Source organism: Antedon mediterranea, chromosome 11 (genome assembly GCF_964355755.1).
Source record: "Antedon mediterranea chromosome 11, ecAntMedi1.1, whole genome shotgun sequence".
Taxonomy (NCBI): domain Eukaryota; kingdom Metazoa; phylum Echinodermata; class Crinoidea; order Comatulida; family Antedonidae; genus Antedon; species Antedon mediterranea.
In genome coordinates this window covers 15,196,826-15,211,949 of record NC_092680.1, presented here as the reverse complement: position 1 = coordinate 15,211,949, position 15,124 = coordinate 15,196,826, and the positions used below count along the sequence as shown (strand labels likewise).

Here is a 15,124-nt window from a genome sequence, read left to right as displayed (position 1 = left end):
CGCAGCGGAAGCGTGCTGGGCCCATAACCCAGAGGTCCGAGGATCGAAACCTCGCTCTCTGCTAATTTGTGTTTTTAATTCACACGTATTTCGAATTTTCCATAAATTATTTCTCTTTAACTCTTTCTAATACTCATCCAGCAGAGTGGCGCAGCGGAAGCGTGCTGGGCCCATAACCCAGAGGTCCGAGGATCGAAACCTCGCTCTGCTAATTTGTGTTTTTAATTCACACGTATTTCGAATTTTCCATAAATTATTTCTCTTTAACTCTTTCTAATACTCAACCAGCAGAGTGGCGCAGCGGAAGCGTGCTGGGCCCATAACCCAGAGGTCCGAGGATCGATACCTCGCTCTCTGCTAATTTGTGTTTTTAATTCACACGTATTTCGAATTTTCCATAAATTATTTCTCTTTAACTCTTTCTAATACTCAACCAGCAGAGTGGCGCAGCGGAAGCGTGCTGGGCCCATGACCCAGAGGTCCGAGGATCGAAACCTCGCTCTGCTAATTTGTGTTTTTAATTCACACGTATTTCGAATTTTCCATAAATTATTTCTCTTTAACTCTTTCTAATACTCAACCAGCAGAGTGGCGCAGCGGAAGCGTGCTGGGCCCATAACCCAGAGGTCCGAGGATCGAAACCTCGCTCTGCTAATTTGTGTTTATAATTCACACATACTTCGAATTTTCCATAAATTATTTCTCTTTAACTCTTTCTTATACTCATCCAGCAGAGTGGCGCAGCGGAAGCGTGCTGGGCCCATAACCCAGAGGTCCGAGAATCGAAACCTCGCTCTGCTAACTTGTGTTTTTAATTCACACGTATTTCGAATTTTCCATAAATTATTTCTCTTTAACTCCTTCTAAAATACTCAACCAGCAGAGTCGCGCAGCAGAAGCGTGCTGGGCCCATAACCTAGAGGTCCGAGGATCGAAACCTCGCTCTCTGCTAATTTGTGTTTTTAATTCACACGTATTTCGAATTTTCCATAAATTATTTCTCTTTAACTCTTTCTAAAATACTCAACCAGCAGAGTGGCGCAGCGGAAGCGTGCTGGGCCCATAACCCAGAGGTCCGAGGATCGAAACCTCGCTCTGCTAATTTGTGTTTTTAATTCACACGTATTTCGAATTTTCCATAAATTATTTCTCTTTAACTCTTTCTAATACTCAACCAGCAGAGTGGCGCAGCGGAAGCGTGCTGGGCCCATAACCCAGAGGTCCGAGGATCGAAACCTCGCTCTGCTAATTTGTGTTTTTAATTCACACGTATTTCGAATTTTCAATAAATTATTTCTCTTTAACTCTTTCTAATACTCAACCAGCAGAGTGGCGCAGCGGAAGCGTGCTGGGCCCATGACCCAGAGGTCCGAGGATCGAAACCTCGCTCTGCTAATTTGTGTTTTTAATTCACACGTATTTTGAATTTTCCATAAATTATTTCTCTTTAACTCTTTCTAATACTCAACCAGCAGAGTGGCGCAGCGGAAGCGTGCTGGGCCCATAACCCAGAGGTCCGAGGATCGAAACCTCGCTCTGCTAATTTGTGTTTATAATTCACACATACTTCGAATTTTCCATAAATTATTTCTCTTTAACTCTTTCTTATACTCATCCAGCAGAGTGGCGCAGCGGAAGCGTGCTGGGCCAATAACCCAGAGGTCCGAGGATCGAAACCTCGCTCTGCTAATTTGTGTTTTTAATTCACGTGTTTTTAATTCACACGTATTTCGAATTTTCCATAAATTATTTCTCTTTAACTCTTTCTTATAATACTCAACCAGCAGAGTGACGCAGCGGAAGCGTGCTGGGCCCATAACCCAGAGGTCCGAGGATCGAAACCTGGCTCTCTGCTAATTTGTGTTTTTAATTCACACGTATTTCGAATTTTCCATAAATTATTTCTCTTTAACTCTTTCTAATACTCATCCAGCAGAGTGGCGCAGCGGAAGCGTGCTGGGCCCATAACCCAGAGGTCCGAGGATCGAAACCTCGCTCTGCTAATTTGTGTTTTTAATTCACACGTATTTCGAATTTTCCATAAATTATTTCTCTTTAACTCTTTCTAATACTCAACCAGCAGAGTGGCGCAGCGGAAGCGTGCTGGGCCCATAACCCAGAGGTCCGAGGATCGAAACCTCGCTCTCTGCTAATTTGTGTTTTTAATTCACACGTATTTCGAATTTTCCATAAATTATTTCTCTTTAACTCTTTCTAATACTCAACCAGCAGAGTGGCGCAGCGGAAGCGTGCTGGGCCCATGACCCAGAGGTCCGAGGATCGAAACCTCGCTCTGCTAATTTGTGTTTTTAATTCACACGTATTTCGAATTTTCCATAAATTATTTCTCTTTAACTCTTTCTAATACTCAACCAGCAGAGTGGCGCAGCGGAAGCGTGCTGGGCCCATAACCCAGAGGTCCGAGGATCGAAACCTCGCTCTGCTAATTTGTGTTTATAATTCACACATACTTCGAATTTTCCATAAATTATTTCTCTTTAACTCTTTCTTATACTCATCCAGCAGAGTGGCGCAGCGGAAGCGTGCTGGGCCCATAACCCAGAGGTCCGAAGATCGAAACCTCGCTCTGCTAATTTGTGTTTTTAATTCACACGTATTTCGAATTTTCCATAAATTATTTCTCTTTAACTCCTTCTAAAATACTCAACCAGCAGAGTCGCGCAGCAGAAGCGTGCTGGGCCCATAACCTAGAGGTCCGAGGATCGAAACCTCGCTCTCTGCTAATTTGTGTTTTTAATTCACACGTATTTCGAATTTTCCATAAATTATTTCTCTTTAACTCTTTCTAAAATACTCAACCAGCAGAGTGGCGCAGCGGAAGCGTGCTGGGCCCATAACCCAGAGGTCCGAGGATCGAAACCTCCCTCTCTGCTAATTTGTGTTTTTAATTCACACGTATTTCGCATTTTCCATGAATTATTTCTCTTTAACCCTTTCTAATACTCATCCAGCAGAGTGGCGCAGCGGAAGCGTGCTGGGCCCATAACCCAGAGGTCCGAGGATCGAAACCTCGCTCTGCTAATTTTTGTTTTTAATTAACACGTATTTCGCATTTTCCATAAATTATTTCTCTTTAACTCTTTCTAATACTCATCCAGCAGAGTGGCGCAGCGGAAGCGTGCTAGGCCCATAACCCAGAGGTCCGAGGATCGAAACCTCGCTCTGCTAATTTGTGTTTTTAATTCACACGTATTTCGAATTTTCCATAAATTATTTCTCTTTAACTCTTTCTAATACTCAACCAGCAGAGTGGCGCAGCGGAAGCGTGCTGGACCCATAACCCAGAGGTCCGAGGATCGAAACCTCGCTCTGCTAATTTGTGTTTTTAATTCACGTGTTTTTAATTCACACGTATTTCGAATTTTCCATAAATTATTTCCCTTTAACTCTTACTTATAATACTCAACCAGCAGAGTGACGCAGCGGAAGCGTGCTGGGCCCATAACCCAGAGGTCCGAGGATCGAAACCTCGCTCTCTGCTAATTTGTGTTTTTAATTCACACGTATTTCGAATTTTCCATAAATTATTTCTCTTTAACTCTTTCTAATACTCATCCAGCAGAGTGGCGCAGCGGAAGCGTGCTGGGCCCATAACCCAGAGGTCCGAGGATCGAAACCTCGCTCTCTGCTAATTTGTGGTTTTAATTCACACGTATTTCGAATTTTCCATAAATTATTTCTCTTTAACTCTTTCTAATACTCAACCAGCAGAGTGGCGCAGCGGAAGCGTGCTGGGCTCATCACCCAGAGGTCCGAGGATCGAAACCTCGCTCTGCTAATTTGTGTTTTTAATTCACACGTATTTCGAATTTTCCATAAAACTATTTCTCTTTAACTCTTTCTAATACTCAACCAGCAGAGTGGCGCAGCGGAAGCGTGCTGGGCCCATAACCCAGAGGTCCGAGGATCGAAACCTCGCTCTGCTAATTTGTGTTTATAATTCACACATACTTCGAATTTTCCATAAATTATTTCTCTTTAACTCTTTCTTATACTCATCCAGCAGAGTGGCGCAGCGGAAGCGTGCTGGGCCCATAACCCAGAGGTCCGAGGATCGAAACCTCGCTCTGCTAATTTGTGTTTTTAATTCACACGTATTTCGAATTTTCCATAAATTATTTCTCTTTAACTCTTTCTAAAATACTCAACCAGCAGAGTGGCGCAGCAGAAGCGTGCTGGGCCCATAACCTAGAGGTCCGAGGATCGAAACCTCGCTCTCTGCTAATTTGTGTTTTTAATTCACACGTATTTCGAATTTTCCATAAATTATTTCTCTTTAACTCTTTCTAAAATACTCAACCAGCAGAGTGGCGCAGCGGAAGCGTGCTGGGCCCATAACCCAGAGGTCCGAGGATCGAAACCTCCCTCTCTGCTAATTTGTGTTTTTAATTCACACGTATTTTGCATTTTCCATGAATTATTTTTCTTTAACCCTTTCTAATACTCATCCAGCAGAGTGGCGCAGCGGAAGCGTGCTGGGCCCATAACCCAGAGGTCCGAGGATCGAAACCTCGCTCTGCTAATTTTTGTTTTTAATTAACACGTATTTCGCATTTTCCATAAATTATTTCTCTTTAACTCTTTCTAATACTCATCCAGCAGAGTGGCGCAGCGGAAGCGTGCTAGGCCCATAACCCAGAGGTCCGAGGATCGAAACCTCGCTCTGCTAATTTGTGTTTTTAATTCACACGTATTTCGAATTTTCCATGAATTATTTCTCTTTAACTCTTTCTAATACTCAACCAGCAGAGTGGCGCAGCGGAAGCGTGCTGGACCCATAACCCAGAGGTCCGAGGATCGAAACCTCGCTCTGCTAATTTGTGTTTTTAATTCACGTGTTTTTAATTCACACGTATTTCGAATTTTCCATAAATTATTTCCCTTTAACTCTTACTTATAATACTCAACCAGCAGAGTGGCGCAGCAGAAGCGTGCTGGGCCCATAACCTAGAGGTCCGAGGATCGAAACCTCGCTCTCTGCTAATTTGTGTTTTTAATTCACACGTATTTCGAATTTTCCATAAATTATTTCTCTTTAACTCTTTCTAAAATACTCAACCAGCAGAGTGGCGCAGCGGAAGCGTGCTGGGCCCATAACCCAGAGGTCCGAGGATCGAAACCTCCCTCTCTGCTAATTTGTGTTTTTAATTCACACGTATTTCGCATTTTCCATGAATTATTTTTCTTTAACCCTTTCTAATACTCATCCAGCAGAGTGGCGCAGCGGAAGCGTGCTGGGCCCATAACCCAGAGGTCCGAGGATCGAAACCTCGCTCTGCTAATTTTTGTTTTTAATTAACACGTATTTCGCATTTTCCATAAATTATTTCTCTTTAACTCTTTCTAATACTCATCCAGCAGAGTGGCGCAGCGGAAGCGTGCTAGGCCCATAACCCAGAGGTCCGAGGATCGAAACCTCGCTCTGCTAATTTGTGTTTTTAATTCACACGTATTTCGAATTTTCCATGAATTATTTCTCTTTAACTCTTTCTAATACTCAACCAGCAGAGTGGCGCAGCGGAAGCGTGCTGGACCCATAACCCAGAGGTCCGAGGATCGAAACCTCGCTCTGCTAATTTGTGTTTTTAATTCACGTGTTTTTAATTCACACGTATTTCGAATTTTCCATAAATTATTTCCCTTTAACTCTTACTTATAATACTCAACCAGCAGAGTGACGCAGCGGAAGCGTGCTGGGCCCATAACCCAGAGGTCCGAGGATCGAAACCTCGCTCTCTGCTAATTTGTGTTTTTAATTCACACGTATTTCGAATTTTCCATAAATTATTTCTCTTTAACTCTTTCTAATACTCATCCAGCAGAGTGGCGCAGCGTAAGCGTGCTGGGCCCATAACCCAGAGGTCCGAGGATCGAAACCTCGCTCTCTGCTAATTTGTGTTTTTAATTCACACGTATTTCGAATTTTCCATAAATTATTTCTCTTTAACTCTTTCTAATACTCAACCAGCATGCAGAGTGGCGCAGCGGAAGCGTGCTGGGCCCATGACCCAGAGGTCCGAGGATCGAAACCTCGCTCTGCTAATTTGTGTTTTTAATTCACACGTATTTCGAATTTTCCATAAATTATTTCTCTTTAACTCTTTCTAATACTCAACCAGCAGAGTGGCGCAGCGGAAGCGTGCTGGGCCCATGACCCAGAGGTCCGAGGATCGAAACCTCGCTCTGCTAATTTGTGTTTATAATTCAAACATACTTCGAATTTTCCATAAATTATTTCTCTTTAACTCTTTCTTATACTCATCCAGCAGAGTGGCGCAGCGGAAGCGTGCTGGGCCAATAACCCAGAGGTCCGAGGATCGAAACCTCGCTCTGCTAATTTGTGTTTTTAATTCACGTGTTTTTAATTCACACGTATTTCGAATTTTCCATAAATTATTTCTCTTTAACTCTTTCTTATAATACTCAACCAGCAGAGTGACGCAGCGGAAGCGTGCTGGGCCCATAACCCAGAGGTCCGAGGATCGAAACCTCGCTCTCTGCTAATTTGTGTTTTTAATTCATACGTATTTCGAATTTTCCATAAATTATTTCTCTTTAACTCTTTCTAATACTCATCCAGCAGAGTGGCGCAGCGGAAGCGTGCTGGGCCCATAACCCAGAGGTCCGAGGATCGAAACCTCGCTCTGCTAATTTGTGTTTTTAATTCACACGTATTTCGAATTTTCCATAAATTATTTCTCTTTAACTCTTTCTAATACTCAACCAGCAGAGTGGCGCAGCGGAAGCGTGCTGGGCCCATAACCCAGAGGTCCGAGGATCGAAACCTCGCTCTCTGCTAATTTGTGTTTTTAATTCACACGTATTTCGAATTTTCCATAAATTATTTCTCTTTAACTCTTTCTAATACTCAACCAGCAGAGTGGCGCAGCGGAAGCGTGCTGGGCCCATGACCCAGAGGTCCGAGGATCGAAACCTCGCTCTGCTAATTTGTGTTTTTAATTCACACGTATTTCGAATTTTCCATAAATTATTTCTCTTTAACTCTTTCTAATACTCAACCAGCAGAGTGGCGCAGCAGAAGCGTGCTGGGCCCATAACCCAGAGGTCCGAGGATCGAAACCTCGCTCTGCTAATTTGTGTTTATAATTCACACATACTTCGAATTTTCCATAAATTATTTCTCTTTAACTCTTTCTTATACTCATCCAGCAGAGTTGCGCAGCGGAAGCGTGCTGGGCCCATAACCCAGAGGTCCGAGGATCGAAACCTCGCTCTGCTAATTTGTGTTTTTAATTCACACGTATTTCGAATTTTCCATAAATTATTTCTCTTTAACTCTTTCTAAAATACTCAACCAGCAGAGTGGCGCAGCAGAAGCGTGCTGGGCCCATAACCTAGAGGTCCGAGGATCGAAACCTCGCTCTCTGCTAATTTGTGTTTTTAATTCACACGTATTTCGAATTTTCCATAAATTATTTCTCTTTAACTCTTTCTAAAATACTCAACCAGCAGAGTGGCGCAGCGGAAGCGTGCTGGGCCCATAACCCAGAGGTCCGAGGATCAAAACCTCCCTCTCTGCTAATTTGTGTTTTTAATTCACACGTATTTCGCATTTTCCATGAATTATTTCTCTTTAACCCTTTCTAATACTCATCCAGCAGAGTGGCGCAGCGGAAGCGTGCTGGGCCCATAACCCAGAGGTCCGAGGATCGAAACCTCGCTCTGCTAATTTTTGTTTTTAATTAACACGTATTTCGCATTTTCCATAAATTATTTCTCTTTAACTCTTTCTAATACTCATCCAGCAGAGTGGCGCAGCGGAAGCGTGCTAGGCCCATAACCCAGAGGTCCGAGGATCGAAACCTCGCTCTGCTAATTTGTGTTTTTAATTCACACGTATTTCGAATTTTCCATAAATTATTTCTCTTTAACTCTTTCTAATACTCAACCAGCAGAGTGGCGCAGCGGAAGCGTGCTGGACCCATAACCCAGAGGTCCGAGGATCGAAACCTCGCTCTGCTAATTTGTGTTTTTAATTCACGTGTTTTTAATTCACACGTATTTCGAATTTTCCATAAATTATTTCCCTTTAACTCTTACTTATAATACTCAACCAGCAGAGTGACGCAGCGGAAGTGTGCTGGGCCCATAACCCAGAGGTCCGAGGATCGAAACCTCGCTCTCTGCTAATTTGTGTTTTTAATTCACACGTATTTCGAATTTTCCATAAATTATTTCTCTTTAACTCTTTCTAATACTCATCCAGCAGAGTGGCGCAGCGGAAGCGTGCTGGGCCCATAACCCAGAGGTCCGAGGATCGAAACCTCGCTCTCTGCTAATTTGTGTTTTTAATTCACACGTATTTCGAATTTTCCATAAATTATTTCTCTTTAACTCTTTCTAATACTCAACCAGCAGAGTGGCGCAGCGGAAGCGTGCTGGGCCCATGACCCAGAGGTCCGAGGATCGAAACCTCGCTCTGCTAATTTATGTTTTTAATTCACACGTATTTCGAATTTTCCATAAATTATTTCTCTTTAACTCTTTCTAATACTCAACCAGCAGAGTGGCGCAGCGGAAGCGTGCTGGGCCCATAACCCAGAGGTCCGAGGATCGAAACCTCGCTCTGCTAATTTGTGTTTATAATTCACACATACTTCGAATTTTCCATAAATTATTTCTCTTTAACTCTTTCTTATACTCATCCAGCAGAGTGGCGCAGCGGAAGCGTGCTGGGCCAATAACCCAGAGGTCCGAGGATCGAAACCTCGCTCTGCTAATTTGTGTTTTTAATTCACGTGTTTTTAATTCACACGTATTTCGAATTTTCCATAAATTATTTCTCTTTAACTCTTTCTTATAATACTCAACCAGCAGAGTGACGCAGCGGAAGCGTGCTGGGCCCATAACCCAGAGGTCCGAGGATCGAAACCTCGCTCTCTGCTAATTTGTGTTTTTAATTCACACGTATTTCGAATTTTCCATAAATTATTTCTCTTTAACTCTTTCTAATACTCATCCAGCAGAGTGGCGCAGCGGAAGCGTGCTGGGCCCATAACCCAGAGGTCCGAGGATCGAAACCTCGCTCTGCTAATTTGTGTTTTTAATTCACACGTATTTCGAATTTTCCATAAATTATTTCTCTTTAACTCTTTCTAATACTCAACCAGCAGAGTGGCGCAGCGGAAGCGTGCTGGGCCCATAACCCAGAGGTCCGAGGATCGAAACCTCGCTCTCTGCTAATTTGTGTTTTTAATTCACACGTATTTCGAATTTTCCATAAATTATTTCTCTTTAACTCTTTCTAATACTCAACCAGCAGAGTGGCGCAGCGGAAGCGTGCTGGGCCCATGACCCAGAGGTCCGAGGATCGAAACCTCGCTCTGCTAATTTGTGTTTTTAATTCACACGTATTTCGAATTTTCCATAAATTATTTCTCTTTAACTCTTTCTAATACTCAACCAGCAGAGTGGCGCAGCAGAAGCGTGCTGGGCCCATAACCCAGAGGTCCGAGGATCGAAACCTCGCTCTGCTAATTTGTGTTTATAATTCACACATACTTCGAATTTTCCATAAATTATTTCTCTTTAACTCTTTCTTATACTCATCCAGCAGAGTGGCGCAGCGGAAGCGTGCTGGGCCCATAACCCAGAGGTCCGAGGATCGAAACCTCGCTCTGCTAATTTGTGTTTTTAATTCACACGTATTTCGAATATTCCATAAATTATTTCTCTTTAACTCTTTCTAAAATACTCAACCAGCAGAGTGGCGCAGCAGAAGCGTGCTGGGCCCATAACCTAGAGGTCCGAGGATCGAAACCTCGCTCTCTGCTAATTTGTGTTTTTAATTCACACGTATTTCGAATTTTCCATAAATTATTTCTCTTTAACTCTTTCTAAAATACTCAACCAGCAGAGTGGCGCAGCGGAAGCGTGCTGGGCCCATAACCCAGAGGTCCGAGGATCGAAACCTCCCTCTCTGCTAATTTGTGTTTTTAATTCACACGTATTTCGCATTTTCCATGAATTATTTCTCTTTAACCCTTTCTAATACTCATCCAGCAGAGTGGCGCAGCGGAAGCGTGCTGGGCCCATAACCCAGAGGTCCGAGGATCGAAACCTCGCTCTGCTAATTTTTGTTTTTAATTAACACGTATTTCGCATTTTCCATAAATTATTTCTCTTTAACTCTTTCTAATACTCATCCAGCAGAGTGGCGCAGCGGAAGCGTGCTAGGCCCATAACCCAGAGGTCCGAGGATCGAAACCTCGCTCTGCTAATTTGTGTTTTTAATTCACACGTATTTCGAATTTTCCATAAATTATTTCTCTTTAACTCTTTCTAATACTCAACCAGCAGAGTGGCGCAGCGGAAGCGTGCTGGACCCATAACCCAGAGGTCCGAGGATCGAAACCTCGCTCTGCTAATTTGTGTTTTTAATTCACGTGTTTTTAATTCACACGTATTTCGAATTTTCCATAAATTATTTCCCTTTAACTCTTACTTATAATACTCAACCAGCAGAGTGACGCAGCGGAAGCGTGCTGGGCCCATAACCCAGAGGTCCGAGGATCGAAATCTCGCTCTCTGCTAATTTGTGTTTTTAATTCACACGTATTTCGAATTTTCCATAAATTATTTCTCTTTAACTCTTTCTAATACTCATCCAGCAGAGTGGCGCAGCGGAAGCGTGCTGGGCCCATAACCCAGAGGTCCGAGGATCGAAACCTCGCTCTGCTAATTTGTGTTTTTAATTCACACGTATTTCGAATTTTCCATAAATTATTTCTCTTTAACTCTTTCTAATACTCAACCAGCAGAGTGGCGCAGCGGAAGCGTGCTGGGCCCATAACCCAGAGGTCCGAGGATCGAAACCTCGCTCTCTGCTAATTTGTGTTTTTAATTCACACGTATTTCGAATTTTCCATAAATTATTTCTCTTTAACTCTTTCTAATACTCAACCAGCAGAGTGGCGCAGCGGAAGCGTGCTGGGCCCATGACCCAGAGGTCCGAGGATCGAAACCTCGCTCTGCTAATTTGTGTTTTTAATTCACACGTATTTCGAATTTTCCATAAATTATTTCTCTTTAACTCTTTCTAATACTCAACCAGCAGAGTGGCGCAGCGGAAGCGTGCTGGGCCCATAACCCAGAGGTCCGAGGATCGAAACCTCACTCTGCTAATTTGTTTTTATAATTCACACATACTTCGAATTTTCCATAAATTATTTCTCTTTAACTCTTTCTTATACTCATCCAGCAGAGTGGCGCAGCGGAAGCGTGCTGGGCCAATAACCCAGAGGTCCGAGGATCGGAACCTCGCTCTGCTAATTTGTGTTTTTAATTCACACGTATTTCGCATTTTCCATGAATTATTTCTCTTTAACTCTTTCGAATACTTAACCAGCAGAGTGGCGCAGCGGAAGCGTGCTGGGCCCATAACCCAGAGGTCCGAGGATCGAAACCTCGCTCTGCTAAGTTTTGCTTTTAATTCACACGTATATTTCGAATTTTCCGTAAATTATTTCTCTTTAACCCTTTCTTTTAATCATCCAGCAGAGTGGCGCAGCGGAAGCGTGCTGGGCCCATAACCCAGAGGTCCGATCGAGGATCGAAACCTCGCTCTGCTAAGTTTTGTTTTTAATTCACACGTATATTTCGAATTTTCCATAAATTATTTCTCTTTAACTCTTTCGAATACTCAACCAGCAGAGTGGCGCAGCGGAAGCGTGCTGGGCCCATAACCCAGAGGTCCGAGGATCGAAACCTCGCTCTGCTAAGTTTTCCTTTTAATTCACACATATATTTCGAATTTTCCATAAATTATTTCTCTTTAACCCTTTCTTATACTCATCCAGCAGAGTGGCGCAGCGGAAGCGTGCTGGGCCCATAACCCAGAGGTCCGAGGATCGAAACCTCGCTCTGCTAAGTTTTACTTTTAATTCACACGTATATTTCGAATTTTCCATAAATTATTTCTCTTTAACTCTTTCTAATACTCATCCAGCAGAGTGGCGCAGCGAAAGCGTGCTGGGCCCAAAACCCAGAGGTCCGAGGATCGAAACCTCGCTCTGCTAATTTGTGTTTTTAATTCACACGTATTTCGAATTTTCAATACATTATTTCTCTTTAACTCTTTCTAATACTCATCCAGCAGAGTGGCGCAGCGGAAGCCTCGCTCTGCTAATTTGTGTTTTTAATTCACACGTATTTCGAATTTTCCATAAATTATTTCTCTTTAACTCTTTCTAATACTCAACCAGCAGAGTGGCGCAGCGGAAGCGTGCTGGGCCCATAACCCAGAGGTCCGAGGATCGAAACCTCGCTCTGCTAATTTGTGTTTTTAATTCACACGTATTTCGAATTTTCAATAAATAATTATTTCTCTTTAACTCTTTCTAATACTCAACCAGCAGAGTGGCGCAGCGGAAACGTGCTGGTCCCATAACCCAGAGGTCCGAGGATCGAAACCTCGCTCTGTTAATTTGTGTTTTTAATTCACACGTATTTCGAATTTTCCATAAATTATTTCTCTTTAACTCTTTTTAATACTCATCCAGCAGAGTGGCGCAGCGGAAGCGTGCTGGGCCCATAACCCAGAGGTCCGAGGATCGAAACCTCGCTCTGCTAATTTGTGTTTTTAATTCACAAGTATTTCAAATTTTCCATAAATTATTTCTCTTTAACTCTTTGGATTACTCAACCCGCAGAGTGGCGCAGCGGAAGCGTGCTGGGCCAATAACCCAGAGGTCCGAGGATCGAAACCTCGCTCTGCTAATTTGTGTTTTTAATTCACACGTATTTCGAATTTTCTATAAATTATTTCTCTTTAACTCTTTCTAATACTCAACCAGCAGAGTGGCGCAGCGGAAGCGTGCTGGGCCCATAACCCAGAGGTCCGAGGATCGAAACCTCGCTCTGCTAATTTGTGTTTATAATTCACACATACTTCGAATTTTCCATAAATTATTTCTCTTTAACTCTTTCTTATACTCATCCAGCAGAGTGGCGCAGCGGAAGCGTGCTGGGCCAATAACCCAGAGGTCCGAGGATCGGAACCTCGCTCTGCTAATTTGTGTTTTTAATTCACACGTATTTCGCATTTTCCATGAATTATTTCTCTTTAACTCTTTCGAATACTCAACCAGCAGAGTGGCGCAGCGGAAGCGTGCTGGGCCCATAACCCAGAGGTCCGAGGATCGAAACCTCGCTCTGCTAAGTTTTGCTTTTAATTCACACGTATATTTCGAATTGTCCATAAATTATTTCTCTTTAACCCTTTCTGATACTCATCCAGCAGAGTGGCGCAGCGGAAGCGTGCTGGACCCATAACCCAGAAGTCCGAGGATCGAGACCTCGCTCTGCTAATTTGTGTTTTTAATTCACACGTATTTCGAATTTCCCATAAATTGTTTCTCTTTAACTCTTTAGAATACTCAACCAGCAGAGTGGCGCAGCGGAAGCGTGCTGGGCCAATAACCCAGAGGTCCGAGGATCGAAACCTCGCTCTGCTAATTTGTGTTTTTAATTCACACGTATTTCGAATTTTCCATAAATTATTTCTCTTTAACTCTTTCTAATACTCAACCAGCAGAGTGGCGCAGCGGAAGCGTGCTGGGCCCATAACCCAGAGGTCCGAGGATCGAAACCTCGCTCTGCTAATTTGTGTTTATAATTCACACATACTTCGAATTTTCCATAAATTATTTCTCTTTAACTCTTTCTTATACTCATCCAGCAGAGTGGCGCAGCGGAAGCGTGCTGGGCCAATAACCCAGAGGTCCGAGGATCGAAACCTCGCTCTGCTAATTTGTGTTTTTAATTCACACGTATTTCGCATTTTCCATGAATTATTTCTCTTTAACTCTTTCGAATACTCAACCAGCGGAGTGGCGCAGCGGAAGCGTGCTGGGCCCATAACCCAGAGGTCCGAGGATCGAAACCTCGCTCTGCTAAGTTTTGCTTTTAATTCACACGTATATTTCAAATTTTCCGTAAATTATTTCTCTTTAACCCTTTCTTTTAATCATCCAGCAGAGTGGCGCAGCGGAAGCGTGCTGGGCCCATAACCCAGAGGTCCGATCGAGGATCGAAACCTCGCTCTGCTAAGTTTTGTTTTTAATTCACACGTATATTTCGAATTTTCCATAAATTATTTCTCTTTAACTCTTTCGAATACTCAACCAGCAGAGTGGCGCAGCGGAGGCGTGCTGGGCCCACAACCCAGAGGTCCGATCGAGGATCGAAACCTCGCTCTGCTAAGTTTTGTTTTTAATTCACACGTATATTTTGAATTTTCCATGAATTATTTCTCTTTAACTCTTTCTAATACTCAACCAGCAGAGTGGCGCAGCGGAAGCGTGCTGGGCCCATAACCCAGAGGTCCGAGGATCGAAACCTCGCTCTGCTAAGTTTTCCTTTTAATTCACACATATATTTCGAATTTTCCATAAATTATTTCTCTTTAACCCTTTCTTATACTCATCCAGCAGAGTGGCGCAGCGGAAGCGTGCTGGGCCCATAACCCAGAGGTCCGAGGATCGAAACCTCGCTCTGCTAAGTTTTACTTTTAATTCACACGTATATTTCGAATTTTCCATAAATTATTTCTCTTTAACTCTTTCTAATACTCATCCAGCAGAGTGGCGCAGCGAAAGCGTGCTGGGCCCATAACCCAGAGGTCCGAGGATCGAAACCTCGCTCTGCTAATTTGTGTTTTTAATTCACACGTATTTCGAATTTTCAATACATTATTTCTCTTTAACTCTTTCTAATACTCATCCAGCAGAGTGGCGCAGCGGAAGCCTCGCTCTGCTAATTTGTGTTTTTAATTCACACGTATTTCGAATTTTCCATAAATTATTTCTCTTTAACTCTTTCTAATACTCAACCAGCAGAGTGGCGCAGCGGAAGCGTGCTGGGCCCATAACCCAGAGGTCCGAGGATCGAAACCTCGCTCTGCTAATTTGTGTTTTTAATTCACACGTATTTCGAATTTTCAATAAATAATTATTTCTCTTTAACTCTTTCTAATACTCAACCAGCAGAGTGGCGCAGCGGAAACGTGCTGTTCCCATAACCCAGAGGTCCGAGGATCGAAACCTCGCTCTGTTAATTTGTGTTTTTAATTCACACGTATTTC

The 15,124-nt window shown here is 43.1% G+C and overlaps 16 non-coding genes across 16 annotated transcripts; all 16 read left to right on the top strand.

Annotated features, from left to right (window-relative positions):
- The first annotated feature begins 1,617 nt into the window (after positions 1–1,617).
- Positions 1,618–1,689, top strand: Trnai-aau (transfer RNA isoleucine (anticodon AAU)). The gene has a single exon. It is a non-coding gene; the product is annotated as a tRNA-Ile (tRNA).
- Positions 1,690–6,285: 4,596 nt separating this feature from the next.
- Trnai-aau (transfer RNA isoleucine (anticodon AAU)) lies at positions 6,286–6,357 on the top strand. Its single transcript has one exon. It is a non-coding gene; the product is annotated as a tRNA-Ile (tRNA).
- Positions 6,358–8,689: 2,332 nt separating this feature from the next.
- On the top strand, positions 8,690–8,761 carry Trnai-aau (transfer RNA isoleucine (anticodon AAU)). Its single transcript has one exon. It is a non-coding gene; the product is annotated as a tRNA-Ile (tRNA).
- A 2,626-nt stretch (positions 8,762–11,387) lies between these two features.
- Positions 11,388–11,459, top strand: Trnam-cau (transfer RNA methionine (anticodon CAU)). The gene has a single exon. It is a non-coding gene; the product is annotated as a tRNA-Met (tRNA).
- A 230-nt stretch (positions 11,460–11,689) lies between these two features.
- Positions 11,690–11,761, top strand: Trnam-cau (transfer RNA methionine (anticodon CAU)). Its single transcript has one exon. It is a non-coding gene; the product is annotated as a tRNA-Met (tRNA).
- Positions 11,762–11,838: 77 nt separating this feature from the next.
- Positions 11,839–11,910, top strand: Trnam-cau (transfer RNA methionine (anticodon CAU)). Its single transcript has one exon. It is a non-coding gene; the product is annotated as a tRNA-Met (tRNA).
- A 333-nt stretch (positions 11,911–12,243) lies between these two features.
- On the top strand, positions 12,244–12,315 carry Trnam-cau (transfer RNA methionine (anticodon CAU)). Its single transcript has one exon. It is a non-coding gene; the product is annotated as a tRNA-Met (tRNA).
- A 225-nt stretch (positions 12,316–12,540) lies between these two features.
- Trnam-cau (transfer RNA methionine (anticodon CAU)) lies at positions 12,541–12,612 on the top strand. Its single transcript has one exon. It is a non-coding gene; the product is annotated as a tRNA-Met (tRNA).
- A 222-nt stretch (positions 12,613–12,834) lies between these two features.
- Trnam-cau (transfer RNA methionine (anticodon CAU)) lies at positions 12,835–12,906 on the top strand. The gene has a single exon. It is a non-coding gene; the product is annotated as a tRNA-Met (tRNA).
- Positions 12,907–13,128: 222 nt separating this feature from the next.
- Positions 13,129–13,200, top strand: Trnam-cau (transfer RNA methionine (anticodon CAU)). Its single transcript has one exon. It is a non-coding gene; the product is annotated as a tRNA-Met (tRNA).
- Positions 13,201–13,424: 224 nt separating this feature from the next.
- Positions 13,425–13,496, top strand: Trnai-aau (transfer RNA isoleucine (anticodon AAU)). The gene has a single exon. It is a non-coding gene; the product is annotated as a tRNA-Ile (tRNA).
- A 75-nt stretch (positions 13,497–13,571) lies between these two features.
- Positions 13,572–13,643, top strand: Trnam-cau (transfer RNA methionine (anticodon CAU)). Its single transcript has one exon. It is a non-coding gene; the product is annotated as a tRNA-Met (tRNA).
- A 75-nt stretch (positions 13,644–13,718) lies between these two features.
- Trnai-aau (transfer RNA isoleucine (anticodon AAU)) lies at positions 13,719–13,790 on the top strand. The gene has a single exon. It is a non-coding gene; the product is annotated as a tRNA-Ile (tRNA).
- Positions 13,791–14,320: 530 nt separating this feature from the next.
- On the top strand, positions 14,321–14,392 carry Trnam-cau (transfer RNA methionine (anticodon CAU)). The gene has a single exon. It is a non-coding gene; the product is annotated as a tRNA-Met (tRNA).
- A 77-nt stretch (positions 14,393–14,469) lies between these two features.
- Trnam-cau (transfer RNA methionine (anticodon CAU)) lies at positions 14,470–14,541 on the top strand. The gene has a single exon. It is a non-coding gene; the product is annotated as a tRNA-Met (tRNA).
- Positions 14,542–14,874: 333 nt separating this feature from the next.
- Trnam-cau (transfer RNA methionine (anticodon CAU)) lies at positions 14,875–14,946 on the top strand. Its single transcript has one exon. It is a non-coding gene; the product is annotated as a tRNA-Met (tRNA).
- Positions 14,947–15,124: the final 178 nt, after the last annotated feature.